This window comes from Bos taurus, chromosome 4, assembly GCF_002263795.3.
Source record: "Bos taurus isolate L1 Dominette 01449 registration number 42190680 breed Hereford chromosome 4, ARS-UCD2.0, whole genome shotgun sequence".
NCBI classification, from domain to species: Eukaryota; Metazoa; Chordata; class Mammalia; order Artiodactyla; family Bovidae; genus Bos; species Bos taurus.
In genome coordinates, this window is record NC_037331.1 from 113,012,516 (window position 1) to 113,029,539 (window position 17,024).

The 17,024-nt window shown below is 44.6% G+C and overlaps 1 pseudogene; it reads left to right on the plus strand.

Moving 5' to 3' along the window:
• Positions 1-1,724: 1,724 nt before the first annotated feature.
• Positions 1,725-6,936, plus strand: LOC100298331 (GTPase IMAP family member 6-like; annotated as a pseudogene).
• The last annotated feature ends 10,088 nt before the right edge of the window (positions 6,937-17,024 follow it).

Genomic DNA, 17,024 nt, shown 5'->3' on the forward strand with positions numbered 1-17,024 from the left:
TCAGGGTTTTCTCTATTATATTTTTAAAACAATTTTTAAATTATTCTTGGGCTTTTAATTTTATTTTGTATTGCAGTTGTTTTAAAAATCACAAGTTATTTGTACTTGGCTATTGTTTGTAAGACAAATTTTATGTTTTTTTTTTAATTTTGCATCCATCGGTTTACTAAATTCTATTGTTTGCATAGTTTATTAATTTATTCTCTTAATCTTTCCCAGATATATAATCAAAGCACCTACAAATAATGATAATTTCACATCCTTCTTTACATTTTTATACATGCAGCTTCTTTGTCTTTTATGGTTTCAGTATATATTTCCTCTAGAAAAAAGATTAAAATAGTGTTAATAGTGAACATTTGAATCCTCCGAAGCACCACTAAACCTCCAAAATCTTAATTGAAATATTTTTATTAATAGAATACACTCCCTGAAAAATCTTTTAGTACCAGCTGTTTGCAGCAGTTCCAGAGAATAAAGGTGGAAATGAAGCATTCAAGTAACCAAAGATGTTCTTGAAGGCCAGACCATCAAAGAAAAGAAAATCTTAGGATAAAATAAGGTGGGAAAGGTCAGAAGTGACCAGACATGGCCAGTAACACTTAAAGGGGGAAAAGAGGAGGAAAAGAAAAAACAAACAAACAAAAAAACACTGTGATGCCCACAGCCCAGGAACACAGACCCACTGAAAGAGTGAGATTCAATCCCCAAATAATGCTTCCCTCCTCACTCCTCCCCACATCACAGGACACAGGATGAAAACAGTGAATAAAGAGGAGTGAACAGCAAGATACAAGTTCTATTTAAGAAGGGGTTTTAGGGAAACCCACAGACAACTGGGGAGACAAACAAGGGCACCAGAGGAGAATGAAGCTCCAGCAAACGTTAAACACAGCCCAGCTCCCAGCCAGGTCAACATAAACTCTCACACCACAGGCCTATTCACCTTAATTCCTCATATCTGATATTATCATGTCTGACTTTCAACAACATTACAGCATGTGCTAAAGGCAGGAGAAAACACAGAAAGCAAACCTTAGACCCAGACTCTGATGTGACACAGATCTTGGAATGTTCAGGCACAGAATGTGTGTGGATATACACAGGTACAGAGAGACACTTATTGTAAAGAATTGGCCGGTGAGGCTCATGGGATGATGGAGGTGATGAATCTCAAGATCTAGGGTCAGCAAACTGGCAACCCTGGAGCCAATGGAGCAGCTGAAGGAGGAGCTGGGGATGGAAGAGAGTCAGGGAGTATGTGTCATGATGGAGAAGACAGAGGATGTCTGCAGGAAGGGGAATTCTCAAAAAGGGAGGAAATCAGTAAAAAATCATTCTGCTGGCAGCACGTTTTCTGAAAGATCTGCTGCTTTGGTTTAAGCCTCTGAGTTCCACTTGTCCTAATTCAGGATAAAAGTAATGACAACACTAGTGTTCCTATTTCCCCTGCTGATGTTACCAGTGAAGTCACTCAGTCGTGTCCCACTCTCTGTGACCCCATGGACTGCAGCCTGCAATGCTCCTCTGTCCATGGGGTTTTCCAGGTGAGAATACTGGAGGGGGTTGCCACCAGGGCTTCAGACAAGTGCAGCCTGCAGAGCTTTCTGAGTAGGGGGCCTTGCTGGGGGGCTCCGCCCACTTCCTCTTCCCTCTTCTCACGGCTGATGGCTGCGCTCTCAAGGGCAGTTCTTGAGCTGAGTGTCTGGATCACATATTACTGAAAAAATATCCCCCATGTCCTCTATGTGTGTGTACGTCTGGGGCACTGTCACTGATCTCCTCCATTCGGCCTGCAGCGTGTTAGCTCTCAAAGGAGAAACAGAATGTTCAGGAGAGCACACGGCCCCAGGAGACACAAGACATGGGCATTCCTCCTGTCCCACGGACAGCAGGGTGGTAAGTCCAAGGCCGTGGTGACCGTGCCTGTGTGTGTGAGTCTGTGTGTGTGTATTGTGCTTGAGAGTGTGTTGTGGGGATGCTGTGCATAGTGATTTTGTGTGTATATGTGTATAAATAAGTGTGTGTGTTATGTGTGTATGTGAGTGTTGTGTGTGTCTATTTGTACATAGATGAATATATGTGTGTTTTCTGTGTGTGTTATGTTTGTGTTGCATGTACGTTTATACATGTGTTTGTATGTTTGTGAGTGTATGCATGAATGGTGTATGTTGTTACTATCTATTGGTTGTTTGAATATATGTGTGTGAATGGTCTCTGTGTCTTATGTTTGTGTGCTGTGTACGTATGTTCATATGTTTGTGAGTAAATGTGTGTTCACGTGTGTCGTACGTGTGTGCTATGTTTCTACTTCTGTAAGTGCATGTGTGTAGTGTCTGTGTTGTGTTTATGTTTATATTTTGTTTGTATGTTTGTGAGTGTCTGTGTGAGTGTGCCTATTTCAGGAGCAATGGGAGGAGCCAGGGGAATCAAGAGGACCTTGCAGCCTTTGGGCTCTGCCTGGTGCTCCCCATTTATCCTTGGGCAGGATGCTCTGTGAGTCTCACTTTTCTCCTGAGAAACCTCACAAGGTGACAGATCTGCTCCATGTTGGAGACAAACAATGGCTCATGGTGCATGTGTGGTGATGCCCCATCGGGCAGGGTCTGGGGTGAGGGGGCCGGGGGCTGGGCAGACAGCTCTCTGGGCTTGAGAGTGGATGACAGGAGTTCCTGGTGGGTGACAATGCCCTCCTTGGCAAAGAGGACTGGGAATTGCTCTAGAAAACATCATAAAATGTCCTCGAATATTCCAAGGGGACAAGATCTTAGGAATATGTAGTTTGGACTCAGCATCCACATCTCCGGGGACACGGAGGCCCCAGCAGTGTGACCACCCGAGTTGGTGCCCTGGAGCTGAGCGCTGAGGACCCGGGGCTCCCAGCAGGACTGGACCCCACGTGGAGAGGGAGCCTGTGCGTGTCTGCCACCCTCCTCACCACCCAGCACTTGGCCTCTGCGGCCCTCACTGCCAGGCTCCCCCCACAGATTGTTCTGGCCCCATGAGCTCCTCACCAGCCCCTCCAGCAACATCCTGCTCACGTCCACCCAGCACCCTGGCCACTGCTCCCAGGACAGTGTCTGTCAGGACACGTCTCTGGTCATTTCTCCCCATCACAGAATCTCCCCAAGTGGAGAACAAGTGCAGGGGAAGGAAGGGGGAAACAGGGTCCCTAAAGGAGGTAGCGGGTATCTCAGACACCCTCTTATGCAGTCCCATGCCAACAAACCAATGCAAACAGCTTCCATGGGCAAGAGAATGACAAAAGTCAGGAGCCCCTGAAAGCTCAGAGGAAACATCAGTAAGACACATTGTGGTTTTTTTCTAGATTGAGGAAGAAGAATTCAAAATCCTTTTCCTGGAGTAACCTGAAGAAGGCGCATCTCAGGATCCTTCTCCAGATGGGTCAGGAGGTAAAACAACTTTCTAGCAGACATGAACTTGAGAGAGGCGGGCCTGGGGCCTGAGGGGCAGGTGGTGTGCTGGGAGGGGCAGCAGGAGTCTCCCCAGTCAGAGATTCGCCCACCGGGGTGGCCATCACTGGGCATTTGGGTTGGGCCTCCCTTCACCCCAGCCAGACAGAAGGGAAGAGTCCCTGATGGTGCTCTGGGTCAAAAGGGATGACAGACCACAGCCACTGCCCCTTCACTGAGTGTCAGGAAGGATGTGTTCGTGGGTGTGACAGATGACTCGCCCCAGGCCCCTGGTGGGTGTCGTGCTGGCTCTGCTGTGAGACTCTCAGGACCACGGAGGCTGCAAAGCACTAGTGAACACATAGGATGCAATCAAGGGCCCACAGGTCTGGGCTCTGTCTTCCCAAAGGGCTCCCTCCCTCCAAAAGCTGTTTCATCAGGGTCAGGGGCTTCACTTTCATGGGCTCAACTTACCATCTAACCTGGAGAGACAGAACTTAGGAATTTAGGAATGCTGGAAATCCATCACTTTCCTGGATAAAGGAATTGATTGGCAATTTATTATGCAGTTCCATGCACCTATGTTTTTATTAGACAAACTTCAGTGGCCTGAGCCATTGGGAGAAACCCATAATATTAAGCTGCATAGAAAGTGACAGTCCCTTGTTCACACCTGATTTACCCTTTTTGCAGCAATCGGGGTTAAGTATTACTTTAAAATTCCTCTTCCATGCTCAGTGTATTTGGCTTTTAAGTCCAAAGGCGTGGCATCAGTGTCTCCAGGCTTGCCCAGGCAGGAGACCACTGTCTTCCTCCAGCTTTGCATCTGAGAGTACAGACGGACATTGCCCTTTCTTCCTTCTGTGGAACTCCCAGTCATTCAGGTCACCTGCAGAAGCTGGAGGGAGCCCAGATCTTCCAGTCAGAGTTGGTGGGTGGGTCAGTCCACCAAGGCAGAAAGGTAGGAGAAACCACACCCCTGCTTGGGGAGACCTGGAAGAAGACAGTGCCAGTCTTGGCTTCAAGAGGCTGAGGGCTCTGCACTGAGACACAGCAGTGTTTTCCCTGGGAACAAGTTGGAAATCAGCTAGGTTTTGGTGCTTCTCTATGTGTTGTGGGTCCTGATACCTGCAAGGCCAGGAGAAGGGAATTACCTTCGTGCCCTCCAGCTGCGGTCATTTCTAAAATCTGGATGTAGAGTCCTCAGTATTAGATGGGCATGAAACACACTCACAGCTGATGGTTCTGATATTCTCCTGGGTGAGGGTGTCCAGCCCAAACTTCAACAGTGGTGCTTAGGACTGTGACCCCAGTGTGAGCTGTGCTGTGGAGCTGGGGGTCTGGCTGAAAGGACCCCACCCTCACAACACTCCTTGACGGGAAAAGTGAAGGTAATGTGGTGTGTTCAATTATGGCAGGGAGAGGATGGAAACAGAGGGTGTGTGCTTCCAACTTCACCCTCTTCCTGGGAAAGGTCTCCAACCAGAGGTGCTTGAGGAAGCTCAGGCTCCCAGTTCATGAGGGGATGATCCCACCTGGTGGGAATAGGTGGCTCGAGAAGAAGTTTCAAAACAGAAGCATAAAATGTGGCATTCTACCATATGATCCCACAATTCCACTTCTGGGGAATATACCCCATAGAGTTGAAACAGATACTGAATATATGTGCGCTGAGGTGCACAGCAGCATTATTCACAATAGCAAAAAGTGGAAACAACCCCCTAACTCCATATCATATATATATGAATATGCATTCATATATACACCTACATTCATATATACACCTACACCTAAGTAAGTGAAGTCGTTCAGTTGTGTCCAATTCTTTGTGACCCGTGCTGTAGCCTATCAGGCTCCTCTATCCATGGGATTTTCCAGGCAAGAATAGTGGAGTGGGTTGCCATTTCCTTCTCCAGGAGATCTTCCCCACCCTGGGATCGAACCCGGGTCTCCCTCATTGTAGACAGACGCTTTACCATCTGAGCCACCAGGGAAGTCTACACCTCCACCTACAGTGGAATATTATTCAGCCTTAAAAAGGAAGGCAATTCTGACACTTGCTCCAACATGAATGAAGCTTGAACACATTATGCAAAGTGAATAAGCCAGACAAAGTAGGGCAAAAATTGCCTGATTACAGCAATGTGAGGTCCTTAGAACAGTCAAACACATGGAGGCAGAAAGAGCAGTGGACGTCAGGTGGTGGGGAGGAAGGATGGGGAGTGAGTGTTTAATGGGACAGGGTGTCATTCGGGAAGACAGAAAGTTCTTGAGATGCTCAAGTGATGACTGCCCAGCAATGTGAATGTACCGAAGGCTACACCTAAACGTGGTTCAAACAGTACATTTTATATTATGTATTTTCTACCTTATTTTCACCCAAAAAATTCAGAAAAGAGAAAAGGAAGGAAAGCATGTGAACCTAGGGCACATCTCGGATGCAGACACTGGTCTTCCTTTGTCCTGCCCGCACCCAGACGTCTGCCCCAGGGAGGCTAAAGTGGGGGACAGGCTCTAACCGCGGCCCTCCACCTTCTCTTGATGCTTCCAGGGCTGCGGGGGGATGAAGGGACTCCGCAGGTGCTGAGGCTCATCCTGGTGGGAAAATCTGGGAGCGGGAAAAGCGCCACCATCCTCTGGAGGAGAATGTTAGAGTCCATGCTCAGTGCTCGCCTGGTGACCCAGGCCTTCCAGCAGGGGCGCCACCCGTGGGCAGGGAGGGAGCTGCAGGTCATCTACACACCTGAAATCCTGTCCCGCTGGGCGGCGCCGAGGGGGACCACTCAGGGCGTAGGCGAGGCCGGGGCCCACTTCCCACCCGGGCCTCACGCGGTGTTCCTGGTGACTCAACTCTGCCGGTTCACCAAGGAGGACCAGTGGATGGCTGGGCGCCTCCAGGAGGTGTTCGGGGCGGGCGTCCTGGCCCGCACCATCCTGGTGTTCACGCAGAACGAAGACATAGACGGCTGCTCGCTGGGGACGTACCTGCGGGAGACCGACAACAGGGCGCTGGCCAAGCTGGACAAGGTCTGCTCAAGGCGACACTGTGGCTCCAACAACAAGCGGGACGGAGCCGAGCAGGAGGCCCAGCTGAGGGAGCTCATGCGGCACATCGAAGGGGTCCTGTGGGAGCACGAGGGCCGCCCCTCAGCCCCGCACCGCGCCCCATGAGAACTGGGGCCTCTGGTGGCTGGGCGCCAAGGAGGGGCACAGGGACCAGGCCTGGCTGTGGGGCCTGCACCGCATACTGAAGGAGCCCGAGCAAGCTGGACGCCACCTCCCGCAGAGCGTGCCCATCTGAGGTGCAGTCCTCCGCGGCTTCCTGCCTGCCTCCCTGGGGAGTCCGGCTCCCAGGCCCCTCACTTGGCTCCATTCCAGGGGTCCCTGGCCCCTCCTGTCTCCAGGGCAGCCTCTGGTCAGGCGAGAGGAGGTGAGTGGGCTCCTGAGTTCTCAGGTCCTTCATCACACCTTCCAGAACACAGGGGCCCTCCTGCTCTGCACCCCCAGCCATTCCTCATGTATCTCTAGGGTTCCCTCTCTGCAACAGAACTCTGAGAGAAGCCAAGCCTCCTGAGGCAGGCCTGTGTTCCCTTCTGTCGTAGAACCCCGGCAGCATCCCGGCCATTGGAGTCTTGGCTTAAAACTCGATGCAGCAGATCAGCATGGTTGTGGACCGGGCAACTCTGCATCTCTTGGGCTGTGTCCTTGCCTGTTAAGAGGAAGGCACGACGGTTTTTAAAGCCCTGTGCCAGTGGGGCAGGACAGGCTCTGGACTGGGGAGGAGAAGGCAACTAGAAATGGGGGAGGGCCACAAGGAGCTGCTCTTGATTCGCTCTTGAAAGAGGCCACCACCTGCAGCAAAGGGACCCCATGGGAAGGAGCAAAGCAGGGCAGGGGTATCCAGGGGCCAGGTCTGCTCAGGGAATGGGGCCTAGACCTGGCTGCAGAACACGCATCCCCCTGGAGGTCCAAGTGGACTTGGGCATCGGAGGAGCTCTTCCCGGGGAGGCTTGGACAAGGGAAGTCACATACCTGATACCGCCCCTCTGATGCCCACCCTCCCGCATGGAGAACAGAGCCTCTGCCTGACCTGCAACCCCGTCCCTTCTCCCCTGAGAGAAGGGAGAAAGCGTGGGGTGTATGGGCGTGTACCCAGGTTCCCCAGCCAGGTGTTTGGGGGTGTAGAATGGAGGGAGGAAGGAAGGGAAGCTGCAAAGAAAGAAGCAGGAGACCATGTGAACCTCCTTGGGAGCAGCCTACGGGCCTCCGAGAGTCCTGCAACTCGGGGTGTCATCTCGTCCTCACCCAGAGGACCCATGAGAAAGCTGGAGCAGGTCTTTAGCTAAAAGGGTCTGGAGTCAGAACAGAGACACATCGGAGTATGCTTAAGATAGCCTTTGTGCCAGATCATTTACTAAGTCGGTGATCATCTCCTGCTGAACTGAAACAGCAGTTATCATATGGTAAATTTTCAAATTCCCTATGATTTCTGTGAGAATTTTTGCCTCTCTTCTTGTCTTCCATCTTCTCAACTCCTATGTGAATAAAATATTGACTTGATTCCTGTGGCTTTGATTGTAATGTCAACTCACCCCCTCCACTTCTGATTTCCTCCCCAGTCACCATTTTTGTATTTCTTTTGTTATTTTCAGGCATTTCTTCTTCTGTGTGAAAATTAAAATTACTTGTTGAATTTTCTAAAAAGTACATTTTTGGTATTCCAGTTAGAGTTGTCTTATGTTTATGTATTGAATTTGGGAGAATTGGAAGCAAGATAAGTCAAAGAAGGACAAGTACTGTGTAATATGTGGAATCTAAAAAGTCAAACCTGTTTTAAAAAGGAAGAGAATGTTGGTTACCAAGACGTGGGGGCACAGGGGATAAGACTGATGGTGTTCCAGGCACAAACTTGTCACAAGCACTAAAAAGCCATAGAGGTCTATAGTACAGTAGATTGAATGTAGACAATAATATTGTAGTATAAGTATGTGATGTGCTAAAGATTGTTAAAATGAAAACCAACTACAATATACCAGTCTACCAAAGTAAGACAGAGCGCACCTTAAATTTACACAATGAGAAAAGAAAAAATTTAAAGTCACATTAAAAATCTGAAACATTTAAAAAAAAAAAAACTGGGAGAATCTGTAAATTCTTCAAGGATAAGTGAGATAAAGTCATTTTTTCCCTAAGTGAATAGACCCATTACTTCATAGCCACTAAACTAACAGCTAAAATCATTCGCATTTCCTTTAAGATAAGAAGATAAATATCTTTAACTTAGGTACTTTTGTTTTAACCCTGTTGGCTTAATTGATCTCATCCTAGAAAATAAAAGTATTGACCAAATGACAGGCACTGTCACTCACAAAATGTCAAGTCACTAAATGGCAAATGGCAAGTCACTCAAAACACGTCATTCATTAAAAATTCTAAAGGAATTGCTTAAAATTTTTCGGAATATGGGGTTTTCTCTCCTTTACTACTAAAAATCAAGGAAAATCCCTCCCATGACATTTCAGAAGGAAGGGGAGCTGTTGCTTCACACCATCACTCCCTGAGCATCAGAGAACAGGGAAAGCATGGAAATCCCATGGTCTGGGAACCAGAAAGAAAGAGGTGCTGAGGATGAGGTCATGGGTAGGGGGAGGAGAGGGGGTTGTCTTGGCCAAAGCTGTGAAAATAGTGACCTTTGGAATTCATTATTCTCAAAAAAACCCCTACGCAGGAGCAAAGCATGAAAGAGAGAGATCTGGAGAGTCTGAAGTGACCAGTGAGTCCACAGGCTGCTTCCTCCTTGGTGGTCAAAGCAGTGGCTAAAAATCTCAGGGAAGCTTTCCAGCTTTGAATTATCCTGTAATAACTTTCATACACTCTGTAGAAAATTCAAAATAATGAGAGTTTTAAACAATTGTTGGAAGACCCTGAGAGGTGACCAAGTACAGGGAGAGGCTATAGGGAACTTGACACAGAGGCATCGACCAGTAATTTAAGTGCCTGCTGGAGCAAACCCAGGATCCTTCAGAAGAGCATAATAATATCCCGAGTCTCTACAACATGCTATGGACAATATCCTGTAAACTATTAAAAGTTATTATTTTCTAACACGAAGGTAGAAAGTTATAAAACTTCCCTCTACACATGCTTATCTGCATCTCATTATGTTTTGTGTGTTCTCTTTTCACTATCACTCAGTTTATGATATTTTGCATATTCTTTGTGATATCTTTTGTTACTCATGGATTATTAAGGAGAACATATTTAATTTCCAAATATTTGAGTATTTTCTAGAAATTGCAGTATCCAGTATGGTAGACACTAGCCATATGTGGTTATTGGGAATTTGAAATATAGCTATACCTGGGAAACTGAACTTTTATTTCATGATAATTTGCTTGAATTTAAATTTACACTGTAAAATATTTTACTATTCAACACAGTTCTGTTGTTTGGGTAGAAATACACTTCACTCTAACTGTTGTATCACATATTATTGTTGTATTGCAATGTAAACCTTGGGCACATTTACCGTTTCTAGTGTCAGAACATAATAAGCACATCATCACCGATTTAGTCGATGTCTGAAGACTGTTTCCCTTTGAACAATCTTCCTAATGAGTGCTGTGATACTTTTATGAACACTTTGTGTAGACAACATGGGTTACAGTGACACAGAGCTACATTTATTGGTTATTAAATTTAAATCTTGATGATTATTTACTTATAATAGATTCAGATTAAGTTTTAGTTAAAAGTAAGCATGGAGAAAATTTAAGCTTCAAAATGAAGGCATGATATTGGTGCAGAATGAATGGAGATGACAAAGCAGGTACTAAACTGGAACAGGAGAGAGGAAAAGAGCCGGGAAGATGTTTCACAACATTCACGATGAGTGGTAATTGCAGTGTGCTGCAGTGCAGTGAATCCAAGAAAAAAGAAACCAAAAAAAGGTGTTAGAGATCTTTTCAGTAAATACATACAGGGTTAGATAAGAGGTTTCCTCTTAGCCATCAAAAACAGACTTGACAAAACTAGTAACGGAAGCCAGAATTGAATGGCCAACAAAAAACACTGGACGGCTTTTAATAGACTCGGCACTTGGAACTTGGGCCAGATATAAAACAGCTTGGATTATTGGGTGAAAAAAAGAATTTCAATCGGAGAGATGATGAAAAATATTATTACTTTGGTTATGAAAAGTTTTCTTGCAAATTTTTAAAGAAAAAACTAAAAATTCTAATGTATACAAAACATGAAAGACCTTTTACCAAATAATTGCCCAGAGAAGACCTTTACAATAATAACAAAGATTAATGGACTTAAAGTTTTAAAAATTGCAAGTCTTTTTCTTTAGAGCTATATGAGAAGTGTGACTTTAGACAAGATCGATGTAACACTTTGCGTATGTCTTGATTTTTTAAAGCCTTTCTCCTCTTTATTTTAGCAATGGATGGAAATGTGTGGTTTTCTCTTGACATGAAAATATTTTCAATGCACAGTGATCTTGCCTGATGGGTTTAGTATTTTCTGCATAACTGATACAGGAACTCCTATACGACTCTCCTCCATCCTGCTTTAAAAGTCAGAGAAAAAAAAAGCAGCATTTATTGCTTGTAGACTTTTGGATCACAGCCATTCTGACTGGGGTGAAATGGTACCTCATAGTGGTTTTGATTTGTATTTCTCTGATAATGAGTGATGTTGAGCATCTTTTCATGTGTTTGTTAGCCATCTGTATGTCTTCTTTGGAGAAATGTCTGTTTAGTTCTTTGGCCCATTTTTTGATTGGGTCATTTATTTTTCTGGAGTTGAGCTGTAGGAGTTGCTTGTATATTTTTGAGATTAGTTCTTTGTCAGTTGCTTCATTTGCTATTATTTTCTCCCATTCTGAAAGCTGCCTTTTCACCTTGCTAATAGTTTCCTTTGATGTGCAGAAGCTTTTAAGTTTAGCAAAAGAGACACTGATGTATAGAACAGTCTTAGGGACTCTGTTTGAGAGGGAGAGAGTGGGAAGATTTGGGAGAAGGGCATTGAAACATGTATAATATCATGTATGAAACGAGTCACCAGTCCAGGTTCAATGCACAATACTGGATGCTTGGGGCTGGTGCACTGGGACGACCCAGAGGGATGGTATGGGGAGGGAGGAGGGAGGACGGTTCAGGATGGGGAACACAGGTATACCTGTGGCAGATTCATTTCGATATTTGGCAAAACTAATACAAAAAAATAAAATAAAATCAAAATTAAAAAAAAAAAAAGCAGCAAACTGGGAGGGAAATAGCTTATCCCCAGAGTAGTAATGTTTGAAGGCTTTCAAAATATGTTAGTTTTTCCCTCCTTCCAACTGCATGTCTCCATTTTCTTCTTACAGCTCACAAAATGTAAGGGTCTTATTGTTGTTATCAGTCATTCCTTGTAGGTTTTTTTTTCTTCTCTCCCCAGATGAAAGTCCTATCTCTCCTTCTCTATGCAGTATTTGACTTGCTCAGTTCTTGCCTGATTGCGTCAATGAGCTCTTCTTTTAGCTGTGCTTAGTCGCCCAGCATTTCGCATGATGTACCCTGCATATAAGTTAAATAAGCAGGGTGACAATACACAGCCTTGATGTACTCCTTTCCAAATTTGGAACCACTCTGTTGTTCCATGTCCAGTTCTAACTGTTGCTTCAAGATTGCCAGGAGAAATATTAACAACCTCAGATATGCAGATGACTCCACCCTTATAGCAGAAAGTGAAGAGGAACTAAAGAGCCTCCTGATGAAAGTGAAAGAGGGGAGTGAAAAAACTGGTTTAAAACTCAACATTCAAAAAACGAAGATCATGGTATCCAGTCCCATCAGTTCAGTTCAGTTCAGTTGCTCAGTCGTGTCTGACTCTTTGTGACCCCATGAATCGCAGCACGCCAGGCCTCCCTGTCCATCACCAACTCCCAGAGTTCACTCAGACTCACGTCCATCGAGTCAGTGATGCCATCCAGCCGTCTCATCCTGTCATCCCCTTCTCCTCCTGCCCGCAATCCCTCCCAGCATCAGAGTCTTTCCCAATGAGTCAACTCTTCGCATGAGGTGGCCAAAGTACTGGAGTTTCAGCTTTAGCATCATTCCTTCCAAAGAAATCCCAGGGCTGATCTCCTTCAGAATGGACTGGTTGGATCGCCTTGCAGTCCAAGGGACTCTCAAGAGTCTTCTCCAACACCACAGTTCAAAAGCATCAATTCTTCAGCACTCAGCCTTCTTCACAGTCCAACTCTCACATCCATGCGTGACCACAGGAAAAACCATAGCCTTGACTAGATGGACCTTTGTTGGCAAAGTAATGTCTCTGCTTTTGAATATGCTATCTAGGTTGGTCACAACTTTCCTTCCAAGGAGTAAGCATCTTTTAATTTCATGTCTGCAATCACCACCTGCAGTGATTTTGGAGCTGAAAAAAATAAAGTCTGACACTGTTTCCACTGTTTCCCCATCTATTTCCCATGAAGTGATGGGACCAGATGCCATGATCTTCGTTTTCTGAATGTTGAGCTTAAGCCAACTTTTTCACTCTCCACTTTCACTTTCATCGAGAGGCTTTTTAGTTCCTGTCCACTTTCTTCCATAAGGGTGATGTCATCTGCATATCTGGGGTTATTGATATTTCTCCTGGCAATCTTGATTCCAGCTTGTGTTTCTTCCCGTCCAACATTTCTCATGATGTACTCTGCATATAAGTTAAACAAGCAGGGTGACAATATACAGCTTTGACGTACTCCTTTTCTATTTGGAACCAGTCTGTTGTTCCGTGTCCAGTTATAACTGTTGCTTCCTGACCTGCATACATATTTCTCAAGAGGCAGGTCAGGTGGTCTGGTATTCCCATCTCATGAAGAATTTTCCACAGTTTATTGTGATCCACACAGTCAAAGGCTTTGGCATAGTCAATCAAGCAGAAATAGATGTTTTTCTGGAACTCTCTTGCTTTTTCCATGATCCAGCAGATGTTGGCAATTTGATCTCTGGTTCCTCTGCCTTTTCTAAAACCAGCTTGAACATCAGAAAGTTCCCAGTTCATGTACTGTTGAAGCCTGGCTTGGAGAATTTTGAGCATTATTTTACTAGCATGTGAGATGAGTGTAATTGTGCGGTAGTTTGAGCATTCTTTGGCATTGCCTTTCTTTGGAATTGGAATGAAAACTGACCTTTTCTAGTCCTGTGGCCACTGCTGAGTTTTCCAAATTTGCTGGCATATTGAGTGTAACACTTTCACAGCATCATCTTTCAGGATTTGAAATAGCTCAACTGGAATTCCATCACCTCCACTAGCTTTGTTCATAGTGATGCTTTCTAAGGCCCACTTGACTTCACATTCCAGGATGTCTGGCTCTAGGTCAGTGATCACATCATCGTGATTATCAGGGTCATGAAGATATTTTTTGTACAGTTCTTCTGTGTATTTTTTCCACCTCTTCTTAATATCTTCTACTTCTGTTAGGTCCACACCATTTCTGTCCTTTATCGAGCCCATCTTTGCATGAAATGTTCCCTTGGTATCTCTGATTTTCTTGAAGAGATCCCTAGTCTTTCCCATTCTGTTGTTTTCCTCTATTTCTTTGCATTGATCGCTGAGGAAGGCTTTCTTATCTCTTCTTGCTATTCTTTGGAACTCTGCATTCAGATGCTTATATCTTTCCTTTTCTCCAGTCCCATCACTTCATGGCAAATAGATGGGGAAACAATGGAAACAGTGACAGACTTTATTTTTCTGGGCTCCAAAATTACTGCAGATGGTGCCTGAAGCCATGAAATTAAAAGACACTTGCTCCTTGGAAGAGCAACCTAGACCAACCTAGACAGCTTATTAAAAAGCAGACACATTACTTTGCTGACAAAGGTCTGTCTAGTCAAAGCTATGGTTTTTCCAGTAGTCATGTATGGATGTGAGAGTTGGACTATAAAGAAAGCTGAGCGCCAAAGAATTAATGCTTTTGAACTGTGGTATTGGAGAAGACTCTTTTTTTTTTTTTAATTTAAATTTATTTATTTTAATTAGAGGGTAATTACTTTACAATATTGTGTTGGTTTCGCCATACATCAATATGAGTCCACCACGGGTGTACACGTGTTCCCAATCCTGAACCCCCCTCCCACCTCCCTGCCCATACCATCCCTCTGGGTCATCCCAGTGCACCAGCCCTAAGCTTCCTGTATCCTGCATCCAACCTGGACTGGCAATTCGTTTCATATATGGTATTATACATGTTTCAATGCCATTCTCCCAAATCATCCTGCCCCCTCCCACAGAGTTCAAAACACTGTTCTATACATCTGTGTCTCTTTTGCTGTCTCACATACAGGGTTATCGTTACCATCTTTCTAAATTCCATATATATGCGTTAGTACACTGTATTGGTGTTTTTCTTTCTGGCTTACTTCACTCTGTATAATTGGCTCCAGTTTCATCCACCTCAGTAGAACTGATTCAAATGTATTCTTTTTAATGGCTGAGTAATACTCCATTGTGTATATGTACCACTGCTTTCTTATCCATTCATCTGCTGACAGACATCTAGGTTGCTTCCATGTCCTGGCTATTATAAAACAGTGCTGTGATGAACATTGTGGTACACGTGTCTCTTTCAATTCTGCTTTCCTCAGTGTGTATGCCCAGCAGTGGGATTGCTGGGTCATAAGGCAGTTCTATCTCCAGTTTTTTAAGGAATCTCCACACTGTTCTCCGTAGTGGCTGTACTAGTTTGCCTTCCCACCAACAGTGTAAGAGGGTTCCCTTTTCTCCACATCCTTTCCAGCATTTATTGCCTGTAGACTTTTGGATCACAGCCATTCTGACTGGCATGAAATGGTACCTCATTGTGGTTTTGATTTGCATTTCTCTGATAATGAGTGATATTGAGCATCTTTTCATGTGTTTGTTAGCCATCTGTATGTCTTCTTTGGAGAAATGTCTGTTTAGATCTTTGGCCTATTTTTTGATTGGGTTTTTTATTTTTCTGGAATTGAGCTGCAGGGGTTGCTTGTATATTTTTGAGATTAGTTCTTTGTCAGTTGCTTCATTTGCTAATATTTTCTCCCATTCTGAAGGCTGTCTTTTCACTTTGCTTATAGTTTCTTTTGTTGTGCAGAAGCTTTTAATTTTAATTAGATCCATTTGTTTATTTTTGCTTTTATTTCCAATATTCTGGGAAGTGGGTCATAGAGGATCCTGCTGTGATGTATGTCGGAGAGTGTTTTGCCTATGTTCTCCTCTAGGAGTTTTATAGTTTCTGGTCTTATGTTTAGATCTTTAATCCATTTTGAGTTTATTTTTGTGTATGGTGTTAGAAAGTGTTCTAGTTTCATTCTTTTACAAGTGGTTGACCAGTTTTCCCAGCACCACTTGTTAAAGAGATTGTCTTTTCTCCATTGTATATTCTTGCCTCCTTTGTCAAAGATAAGATGTCCATAGGTGCATGGGTTTATCTCTGGGTTTTCTATTTTGTTCCACTGATCTATATTTCTGTCTTTGTGCCAGTACCATACTGTCTTGATGACTGTGTGGAGAAAACTCTTGAGAGTCACTTGGACTGCAAGGAGATCCAGTTAATCCTAAAGGAACTCAGTCTTGAATATTCATTGGAAGGACTGATGCTGAAGCAGACACTCTAATACTCTGGCCACCTGACATGAAGAACTGACTCATTGGAAAAGACCCTGATACTGGGAAAGGTTGAAAGCCAGAGGAGAAGTGGAAGACAGAGGACGAGATGGTTGGATGGCATCACTGACTCAATGGACATGAGTTTGAGCAAGCTCTGGGTGTTGGTGATGGACAGGGATGCCTGGTGTGCTACAGTCCATGGGTTTGCAAAGAGTTGGACACAACTGAGAGAATGAACAGAATTGGACTGGGCTCTCTTCCATTTCCAGGAGAAGGAGGACTCCTAACTGTGGTTTCTGTTATGTCTCCACTTCATCTTTACTAGGGAGTCCTAGGATATTGCTAACAATATGGTGTTTTGCTTTATTAGATTCAATTCTTTGTGCGTATACTTTTCCTTCAGAATCCTGAAGAGGAGAAGGGTCTTTGGCACCCTGGATCTAGCTGGTAATACTTGGAGCAGAGGAAATGCTTTGAAAAATTTTGAAGCCACTGTCCCTTGCTTTGTCAAAAACAAGATATTTGCTCCAGTGTAATCACTTCCAAATCACTGTTGAGGACCAGCCGCATTGGCAATGCCAGGGAAATGTTAGGAGTGCAAATTCTCAGGTCTACTCACTCAGTAACTTTGTATGTTAACAAGTCTTCCAGGTGACTCGGATGCATGCTAATGCTTCCCAAAATATGGAAAAATCTGAATGATCAGATTGCAATATTTTTAAAAATATTAATCGATTTTTTTTTTCAAAAGATGATGGCCTTGTCAACCAATGGATTGTCCACATCCTATCACTTCTCCAATTTTCCGAAAAAGGTGTAGTCACTAGACACTAACATTTTACACAGTAGTTTAGTTCAGTTCAGTCACTCAGTCGTGTCCGACTCTTTGCGACCCCATGAATCGCAGCACACCTGGCCTCCCTGTCCATCACTAACTCCCAGAGTTCACCCAGACTCACGTCCATCAAGTCAGTG